Below are 11,344 nucleotides of genomic sequence, written 5' to 3' on the forward strand. Positions count from 1 at the left end.
GGCAAAAACTGGTCCCACGAGCCTCCAAAATCAATGACACAGGCTCGGAGCATATCCTCCAATATCTGAATAGTTCTCTCAGACTGGTCGTCCGTCTGATGATGGAACGCTGTGCTCAACTTAACCCGTGTGCCCAACTCTCGCTGAACTGCACCCCAGAAACACGAGGTAAACTGCGTACCCCGGTCCGAAATGATAGATACCGGCACACCATGAAGGCGAACAATCTCCCGGACATAGATCTCAGCTAACCTCTCGGATGAATAGGAGACTGCCACAGGAATGAAATGCGCTGACTTGGTCAGCCTATCAACAATAACCCATATCGAGTCGAACTTCTTCCGAGTCAACGGAAGTCCAGTAACGAAATCCATGGTAATCCTCTCCCACTTCCACTCGGGAAGCTCAATCCTTTGAAACAAACCACCAGGCCTCTGATGCTCATACTTAACCTGCTGACAGTTCAAACATCGAGCCACATATGCAACAATATCTTTCTTCATCCTATGCCACCAATAATGCTGCCGCAAGTCCTGATACATCTTCGCGGCGCCCGGGTGAATAGAATACCGAGAACTATGGGCCTCCGCTAAGATCAACTCTCGAATCCCATCGACATTGGGCGCACAAATCTCGCCCCTGCCAATCTCAGAACACCGTCCATCATCTAAGGTCACCTTCGTGGCACCTCCACGCTGCACCGTCGTCTCTCAGGACACACAAACTAGGGGATCGNATGCAACTTTTCGATGATGCCAAAAGGAGGAAGAGATATTGTGCTTTAATTTGTATTCTGAAATAAAGTGATATTTATAACCTGATTAAACCTGGTCCTTAATGATAAGTTGAGCTGTCTAATTTAAAGTGTTGATAATTAAGCTGAGTTCCACAGGTTCTCTGATCAGTAAAAGCACAGAGTTTGTCATCATCAAAAAGGAGGAATTTGTTGGCCCAAGTTCAGATGAAGTTTTGAAGATTGACAAAATGACCTCAGTCATGGACCAGGTCCATCATGTGATACACAGTGGTTATCTACCTATACGTGTGAGATGCACGTGAAGAAGATAAGTCTCAAGGATCAGCAACAACATTTTCTAGACTGATCGAAAAGGTTGCATAAAGGATAAGGAGATGAAGTCTCCTTATGTGAAGAGAACTAAATCCGGATTAAGAATAAGGGTTGGAGTTTGTATTGTTCTAGGACTCAAATTCGACGAAGGATCAGCAATTGAGTCTTAATCAAACTCTGATTACTAACTCTTTAAATAACTATGATTGTTCTCTTTTACAGGTGTTTCACATACGCAGAAGTTAAACTAAATTGAGAGCAAAAGAGCTAGGCAATTTTGCAAGCAATTTATGTGTGATTCAAGTGTGCATTCCTGAAGCTACATGAACCAGATTGAAGAACCAATTCTATTGTGTTTATTCTTATTCTAGTTCAATTGTAGTAGGTGTTTCATATTGTACCTTTCAGCTTTTGTAGAAGCAATTGTAATAGGTACTTTGAGAATTCAAGTTATAAGCTAACTTGTAATTGTCGCAGCAGTTAGAGGCTGGTTGCCACACTGGGATTAGAGTTTAATCCTTAGGTTAACAAGAGTTTTGTAAATGCTGTTTTGGCTCAGTGATTTTAGTGGAAGTTTGGGAAAATCCTACTAAGTAGTAGGTCGTGGTTTTTTCACCTTTTGAGCCAGGTGTTTTCCACGTAAAAATATCTGTGTTCTTTATTTTATGCACTCTTAATTCCGCAAACAGTAATAGTAAGTATATCTAGAAGAACCAGGTTCTTCTAGTGCAAAAATTAGGTACCACACAAATCACCCCCCCCCCCTCTTTTGTGGTATTGACGTGTAGAACATCAAGAATTAATCTAGATATTTACACAAGTTCAAAGTTCCTAGCCAAATTTTTTTTTCAATTTTCATTTTTTTTTCATTGTGCATTCTGAGCTGGACCTATTAGGTGATCTTAATCATCCCTAATTCCAACCTGTTCCTCTCAAAGTTTTCTCTACTCAGTGCTTTAATGAAGATGTCAGCAATTTGTTTATCAGTAGCACAAAATTCTATGGAGATCAATCCTTTCTCATAGTTATCTCTCAAGAAGTGGTGTCTAACATCTATATGCTTAGTCCTCTTATGATGAACAGGGTTCTTTGTCATACTTATAGCACTAGTGTTATCACAGAATATAGGAACGCAACCAATTTCAATGCCAAAATCTACCAGATGTAGTTTGATCCATAGCAATTGAACACAACGAGATGCAGCAACAACATACTCAGCCTCAGAAGTGGATAAAGCCACTGAATTTTGGTTTTTAGTGGCCCATGATACAAGACATGAACCAAGAAAGTGAGCCATACCTGAGGTTCTTTTTCTATCCACAAGGAAACCTGCATAATCAGCATCAACATATCCTACTAGATTGAAATTACTACATTTGGGATACCAAAGACACAGATCAGTGGTGCCTTTCAAATATCTTAGTATCCTCTTGACAGCAGTCAAGTGAGACTCTTTTGGATTAGCCTGAAAACGAGCACAAAGCCCTACACCGAAAACAATGTCAGGTCTGCTAGCAGTAAGATACAAGAGTGAACCAATCATACCCCTATACAACTTCTGATCAACTGATGAACCAGGTTCATCAATGTCTAATTTAGTGGAAGATGCAATAGGGGTGTCTATTTCCTTTGATTCATCCATTTTAAACTTTTTAATTATCTCTTTTGCGTACTTCTGCTGATGGATCATGGTTCCATTTGGGATTTGTTTGATCGGTAAGCCTAAGAAAAAGTTAAGCTTACCCATCATACTCATTTCAAACTCTCCCCATTAATTTTGCAAAAATCCTTGCATAGTTTATCAGTGGTGGCCCTAAAGATTATGTCATCAACGTATATTTGTACCACAAGGAGATCCTTACCTTTTTCCCTTAAGAATAGGGTACTGTCAATTTTACCTGTTTTATAGCCATGTTTAACCAGGAATTTGGACAATCGTTCATACAACTTGAGTCCATAGAGAGCCTTGTCTATTTTGTACACATGCTTAGGACATTACTTGCTCTCAAACCCTGGAGGTTGTTTCATAAACACTTCTTCTTTTAGATAGCCATTCAGGAAGGCACTTTTGACATCCATCTGAAGGAAAGTGGATTCCATGTGTACTGCAAAGGCTATGAGGAGTCTTATTTCCTCTAGTCTTGCAACTGGAGCAAAGGTTTCATCATAATCTATAACCTCCTCTTGGCTGTAACCCTGGACCACCAGTCTTGCCTTGTTTCTTGTAGTTGTTCCATCTTCATCAAGTTTGTTTCTGAAGACCCATTTTGTGCCAATGACTGATCTGTCCTTGGCTCTTGGAACTAGATGCCAAACTTAACTTCTTTCGAACTGATTGAGTTCATCTTGCATTGCATTCACCAAATTTGGATCCTTCAAAGCCTGAACAATATTTTTAGATTCAATAATTGATAGGAAGGCATAAAAAGCACACAAATTCTTTAATTGTGATCTAGTTTTGACTCCAGATGTTGGATCAGTGATTATGTTCTCAATAGGATGAGAACTTTGATACTTGTGAGGTTTCACAAGCAACTAATTTCTGCTAGATGTTTCTCCCATGTTCTGTTGCTGAGGAACAGGGTCATGAACAGGTTCTTTTAGGGAATTAGTTTCAATTCCTCTTTGATTAGTTCCCCCTTTCAGGTTGCCCTGGATGGAAGAACTTGTTCCATCACTTGTTCCTTCTTTTGGTGCCACTTTAACTTGTGCTGAGACTTCAGTCAATTCCTTTACCAGTCCAATGGCTTAATCTTCATGTTCCTGTCTCTCAAAAAGAATGTTAGTTTCATCAAACACTACATGCACACTTTCTTCTACACACAAAGTTCTTTTATTGAACACTTTATATGCTTTGCTATGTGAAGAATATCCCAAGAATAATCCCTCATCACTTCTGGGATCAAACTTACCTAGGGAGTCTTTTCCATTATTGTGCACAAAGCACTTGCAACCAAATGCCCTAAGATGGGATATATTTGATTTTCTCCCTTTAAGTAACTCATAGGGAGTCTTCTCTACAAGTGGTCTAGTCATGCATCTATTGATAATGNCTCAGCCTCAGCAGTGGATAAGGCCACTGAATTTTACTTTTTAGTGGCCCATGATACAAGACATGAACCAAGAAAGTGAGCCATACCTGAGGTGCTTTTCCTATCCACAAAGAAACCTGCATAATCAGCATCAGCATATCCTACTAAATTGAAATTACTACCTTTGGGATACCAAAGACACAGATCAGTGGTTCCTTTCAAATATCTTAGTATCCTCTTGACAGCAGTCAAGTGAGACTCTTTTGGATTAGCCTGAAAACGAGCACAAAGCCCTACACTGAAAACAATGTCAGGTCTGCTAGCAGTAAGATACAAGAGTGAACCAATCATACCCCTATACAACTTCTGATCAACTGATGAACCAGGTTCATCAATGTCTAATTTAGTGGCAGTTGCAATGGGGGTGTTTATTTCCTTTGATTCATCCATTATAAACTTTTTAATCAGCATTTTTGCATACTTCTGCTAATGGATCATGGTTCCATTTGGGCTTTGTTTGATCTGTAAGCCTAAGAAAAAGTTAAGCTCGCCCATCATACTCATTTCAAACTCACTCCCCATTAATTTTGCAAAATGCTTGCTTAGTTTATCAGCGGTGGCCCCAAAGATTATGTCATCAACATATATTTGTACCACAAGGAGATCCTTACATTTTTCCCTTAAGAATAGGGTACTATCAATTTTGCCTCTTTTATAGCCATGTTCAAGTAGGAATTTGGACAATCGTTCATACCATGATCTAGGAGCCTGCTTGAGTCCATAGAGGGCCTTGTCTAATTTGTACACATGCTCAGGACATTCCTTGCTCTCAAACCCTGGAGGTTGTTTCACAAACACTTCTTCTTTTAGGTAGCCATTCAGGAAGGCACTTTTGACATCCATCTGATGGAGAGTGAATTTCATGTGTGCTGCAAAGGCTATGAGGAGTCTTATTGCCTCTAGTCTTGCAACTGGAGCAAAAGTCTCATCATAATTTACCTTGAACCACCAGTCTTGCCTTGTTTCTTGTAACAGTTGCATCTTCATCAAGTTTGTTTCTGAAGACCCATTTTGTTCCAGTGACTGATCTGTCCTTGGGTCTTGGAACTTGATGCCAAACTTGACTTCTTTCGAACTGATTGAGTTCATCTTGCATTGCATTCATCCAATCTGCATCCTGCAAAGCCTCAACAATATTTTTAGGTTCAATAATAGATAGGAAGGCATCAAAAGCACACAGATTCTTTAATTGTGATCTAGTTTTGACTCCAGATGTTGGATCAGTGATTATGTTCTCAATAGGATGAGAACTTTGATACTTGTGAGGTTTCACAACCAACTGATTTCTGCTAGATGTTTCTCCCATGTTCTGTTGCTGAGGAACAGGTTCTTTCAGGGAATTAGTTTCAATTCCTCTTTGATTAGTTCCCCCTGTCAGGTTGCCCTGGATGGAAGAACCTGTTCCATCACCCGTTCCTTCTTTTGGTGCCACTTTAACTTGTGTTGAGACTTCAGTCAAGTCCTTTACCAGTCCAATGGCTTTATCTTCATGTTCCTGTCTCTCAAAAAGAATGTTAGTTTCATCAAACACTATATGCACACTTTCTTCTACACACAAAGTTCTTTTATTGAACACTTTATATGCTTTGCTATGTGAAGAATATCCCAAGAATAATCCCTCATCACTTCTGGGATCAAACTTACCTAGGGAGTCTTTTCCATTATTGTGCACAAAGCACTTGCAACCAAATGCCCTAAGATGGGATATATTTGATTTTCTCCCTTTAAGTAACTCATAGGGAGTCTTCTCTACAAGTGGTCTAGTCATGCATCTATTGATAATGTAACATGCAGTATTTACAGCCTCTGCACAGAAGCTGTGAGGCAGTTTACTAGAAAGAAGCATAGTCCTAGCCATGTCTTCAAGAGTCCTGTTCTTTCTTTCAACTACTCCATTTTGTTGAGGAGTCCTAGGGGTAGAGAAGTTATGATCTATACCATGCTCATCACAGAATTCAGCAAACTTAGCATTTTCAAATTCAGTTCCATGATCAGACCTAATGGATGCAAGTTGATTACCTAGTTGTTTCTGAATTTTTCTAACAAAAGCAGTAAACATGTCAAATGCTTCATCTTTAGATGTTAAAAATAGTACCCAGGTAAATCTAGAATAATCATCAACATGTACCATCACATATTTCTTTCCATCTTTGCTCAAGGTTCTCACTGGACCATAGAGATCCATATGAACCAGTTCCAACGTCTTGGTTGTGCTTACCATTTTCTTGCTTTTGAAGGATGACCTTACCTGCTTCCCCCTTGCACAGGCCTCACAAACTTTGTCTTCCTTGAACATGATATTAGGTAGCCCTATCACCAAGTCCTTAGAGACTAATTTGTTTAGCTGATTCAGACTAGCATGACCAAGTCTTTTGTGACACAGGAGGGGATCATTATCCAACACACTTTGGCAGGTGAGTTCATTTTCTGAAAGAGTAGACAAATCTACAATGTAAATATTGTTAACTCTTTTTCCCTGCAAAACAATCTTGTCAGTGGTAAGGTTAATCACAAAGCATTTGGTAGAGGTAAATGCTACAAGATTACCTCTATCACACAGTTATGACGCACTGATCAGGCTGTATTTCAAGCCATCTATTAAGTAGACATTCTTAATGGAGTGTGAGTCTGTCTTACCTACCTTTCCAATCCCAATAATCTCACCTTTCTTCCCATTACCAAAGGAGACATTGCCTCCCTTTACGTCCTCAAGTGAAAGGAACTGGTTCTTGCTTCCAGTCATATGTTTTGAGCAGCCACTATCCATGTACCATATTTGGCTACTTCCCCTCATTTGGACCTGTAAGAAGAAATCAAGGGTTAGTCTTAGGAACCCAAACTAGTTTGTGTCCCTTTTTATAGGCAAAGGGGTAAATCAAATTCCTTTTAGCTCACCCAGGCAGCCTATTTTTCTTCTGAACAAAAGCTTTATTCTTTTGACTGGCCTTTTCATTTGCATTACATTCATTTTTTTAATGGCCAGTCTTCCCACAGTGTGTGCAGATTTTGTTCTCAGGAAGAGTGAGGTACTTGCTTTTAGGATCCCACTTAGGTGCTTGAGTCCCATAGCTAAGTCCTCTTTTGTTGCTACTGTGATGTTCTTGTAGCCAGAAAAGTGCATCAGAAGCCTTGTTCTATTTGCAAGTTCTGTCTAGTTCATGTTTACCTTCCCTAGATCTTCTTTTAAGACTTTTATCTGCTCATCTTTCCTGTACAACTCATCCTTCATTTTTCCTAAGTTTTCTTCTAGGGTGAGTTGAGTGTGATCAACTTTCTTTTTAGCTGTTCCTAGTTTCAGTTTTAAGTTCTCAGACCTAAGTTCTAGGACACTGGTGTCAAGTTCAAGAACCTCGTTCTTCAACTCAGTATTTTTACTATCACTCTCACTGGCCCTAGATTCTAGATTTTTACACTTGGCTTTTAGGATTACACATTCCCTAGACAGATCTTCCTTCTCATTGTTAATTATCTCAGACTTATCAATGAAGTCTAGCAATAGTTCAGACAACCTTTCTTTAGACAGGAATTTACTCTTGTCTTTGAGATGAATGACACTTACCTCTTGTTCATCATCAGATTCTCCGATGGACATAAGTGCTTGTTCATCTCCAGCTTCATCTTCTGAGTCCTCATCTGATGTTTCTCCCCAAGCAGCAACCATAGCCATTGTTGATCCTTTGTTCCTTTTGGGTTGAACCCGTTCCTTCTTCCTGTTCCTTCGTTCAGCCCTTTCCTTCTTCCATTCAATTTCCCATTGAGGACAGTTCTTGATTATGTGATCAGTCTTACCACATTTGTAGCAACCCTCGTTGGTCTGTTTCTCAGGAACCCTTGGTTTGTTGAAGGTTGTACGTCTAGAAGAACCCTTTCCTCTCATCAGGTACTTTTTGAAGTCTCTTGTGATCATGGCCATTTCATCATCCTCCAAATCTGAACCTTCAGCTATTCTGAGAGCCAAACTTCTTTCCTTCTTGGGTGCATCCATTTTCATGGTTTGCCTTCTCATTTCATAGGCAGTTAGGTTTCCAATCAGTTTATCCAGCTTGAGGGTAGCAATGTTCTTTGATTCTTGAATAGCAGTAATTTGCTTTCCCAAGTCACTGGTAAGACTCTTGTCAAGATTTTCTCAACCTTGTCTTCCTCAAGGATAATTCTCCCAAGAGATTTAAGTTCATTTGTTAGTGTTGTGAACCTTGTGTACATCTCCTGGATATTTTATTCTTCCTTCATACTAAAATTCTCATATTGAGAATAAAGTAGTGTTCCTCTTGATCTCTTTACTTGAGGAGTTCCTTCATGAGCCACTTGTAAAGTGTCCCATATTTCCTTTGCAGTTGTACAGCTTTGAATTCTGTTGTACTCGTCTGGACCCAGTCCACACACAAGCCATTTCTTGGCCATGGCATTCTTCTCCCATTTCTTCAAATCTTCAACAGTGCAGTCAGCTCTTGTCTTTGGCGCATCCACTCCTTTAGCATTCTTCTTTGTAGTTGCTAGAGGACCATTAGTGACTATGTCCCAGAGTTCATAGTCTTCTCCTATGATGTCATCTCTCATCAAGTTCTTCCACCAAGAATAGTATTGACCATTAAAGAGTGGTGGCCTAGCAGTGGATTGCCCTTTCCAGTTTCCAGGTGGTGCACTCATTTTGATCTTTTCCTAAGGTGTTAGCCTCTTCAAGGATAACCCGCTCTAATACCAATTGAAGTTTTAAGCGTCAATACCACACAAGAGGGGGGGGGGGTGATTTGTGTGGTACCTAATTTTCGCTTAAGTTGCTTATGGAAGGACCTGGGTGTTCCAACTACAATTTTTTGCGGAATAATAAATACAGAAAATAAAGGACACAGAGAATTTTATGTGGAAAACACCTGGCTCAAAAGGTGAAAAAACCACGACCTGCTAATCAGTAGGATTTTTCCAAACTTCCACTAAAATCACTGAGCCAAAACAGCATTTACAAAACTCTTTGTAAACCTAAGGATTAACTCTAATCCCGTTGTAGCACACAGCCTCAACTGTTGCGACAATTTCAAGTTAGCTATAACTTGAACACTCTAGGTACCTAATACAATTGCTTCTATGAAAGCTGAAAGGTACAATTTTAAACCACCTATTACAATTGAACTATAATAAAAGATAAACACAATGTAACTGGTTCTTCTATCTCGTTCAAGTAGCTTCAGGAGTGCACACTTAAATCACACATAAATTGCTTGCAAAATCGCCTTGGTCTTTTGCTCTCAATTTAGTTTAACTTTTGCGTATATGCAATCCGTGTAAAACAGATCAATCACTGTCATTTAATAGGTTAGTGATCAGAGTTTGATTGGCACTCAATTGCTGCTCTTCTATCGTAGAAGAGTTCATGATGTTTTCAAACTCTAACACTATCATCATCTTGGATTGTGTTCTCTTCATATAAGGAGACTTTTTCCCTGTCACGCTCGGGAGGCGCGACCGGCGCTAAATCGAGTGACCCCAACTGAGCAAGCCTTACCAAACACTACCTACCCAACTCAATACGAATAAGGGGACCATGCTTTCATTTATTGAACAAAGGAAGATAGTATATTCAACATTTCTAATTCATTTTAGATCACAACATTAAACCGTAGATAAGTTAGTTTCCAAGGTTTCCGTAAAGTTACAATTCATAGGCAACATAAGATTAGAATTACAACACGGGTAGCACATCCATTCAACCCCCACACATGACCCACATATATGTCTACGGAGCCTCTAAGGATACAAAAATAAATGTGACAACGCCGGCAACAAGGCCCCGGCTATACCTCAAAAGTTAAAGTCCAAAATAAGAAGATGTGCAATATAGCCCCTTGAAGGAGAAAGGGGCTCACCAAGATCTTTGAGAAGGAGAATGCTCCGCTACACACGATCGACACTATCCGCTATGGAGCCACCTACATTCATTTAAAAATGTAGCGCCCCTGGAAAAAGGGACGTTAGTACCATGGAATAGTACTAGTATGTACAACTAAACACCATTTTACTAGAACGAACTACCAAGCAATGAAAACTAAATCACATAGGTGAATCAAATATGCAAATCATAGAATCATTCACATAATTCCCATAACTTAGTTTGGGGCATTTCTTTCATACGTTCATCACTGTTCTCAATACCACCGATATTTTGAGCGAAGTCCGATCACGACCCGACCGGCTAGGTTGCCTCATTGGAGGCATATATCTCAATCACTATTTCATTTCCCTTATCCGGAATTAAATATCAACACATCACCACCATGTGTGCAGCATGGTGTCCGATCACGGCCCGATCGGCTAGGCCGCCTTGCTTAGGCGCGGTTTCTTTCTCATTAATCATCTCACTTGAATCAATTATCTTTCATGTATCAATTCAATTCATGGGCACTTTGGGCCACACTTATCACATCATTTTCCTTTTCAATATTCACCTTGTAAGCTATGATCATAGGCACATACGAAAGTAATTCAAGTTGCAAGCACATGTAAGTGTTCACATAGTTAGCAGGAAAATTCTCAGTTTTGATCTTTGGCTTATAGCCCACGCATTTCAACACATGATTGTATACTTCATACTTCATTAAATATCAAGAATAGTACATTACTCATGTTTGGGGCACATCTTTCATGTATATGTGTATATAAATTGCAAATCAATCAATGTAAAACAATTATCAGTACACCAACAAATTCAAACTTACCACACCTTCGTAAACGCCAACGGAGCTCAATTTCTAATAAATGGGGGTTTTAGCCATACATACCTCAATATAGCTTCCCTTACTCTATACAAATTTCCGGAACTCTTATCGCTTCGATCTATTATGCAAGAATTACAAATTAATCCGAGAATTAGAGATGAGGTTGAGATTCTAGCTTGGTTCGAGCATATTATCATACACTAAAGGTGCATTGTGATCTTAGGCCCCTTTTGAGAGAAATTTCTACCCTTTTATACCCCAGTTGCTCCCTTTTTAGTTTACTAGCTCCCAATACCCTATGTTTTGATATGCATTCAAGGAATTAATTCTTATACTCATGAATTACCTTACTAATGACCCCTTATAGCTGAGTGTAGAAATAATAATTGAGGTGATGAAGCCTTACCTCTTGGGATGAAAATTTAGTTGCCTTTGCTTGATTATCTTCAAGGATTTAACAAGGTTTCGTGGAG

This window comes from Nicotiana attenuata, unplaced genomic scaffold (assembly GCF_001879085.1).
Source record: "Nicotiana attenuata strain UT unplaced genomic scaffold, NIATTr2, whole genome shotgun sequence".
Classification (NCBI taxonomy): domain Eukaryota; kingdom Viridiplantae; phylum Streptophyta; class Magnoliopsida; order Solanales; family Solanaceae; genus Nicotiana; species Nicotiana attenuata.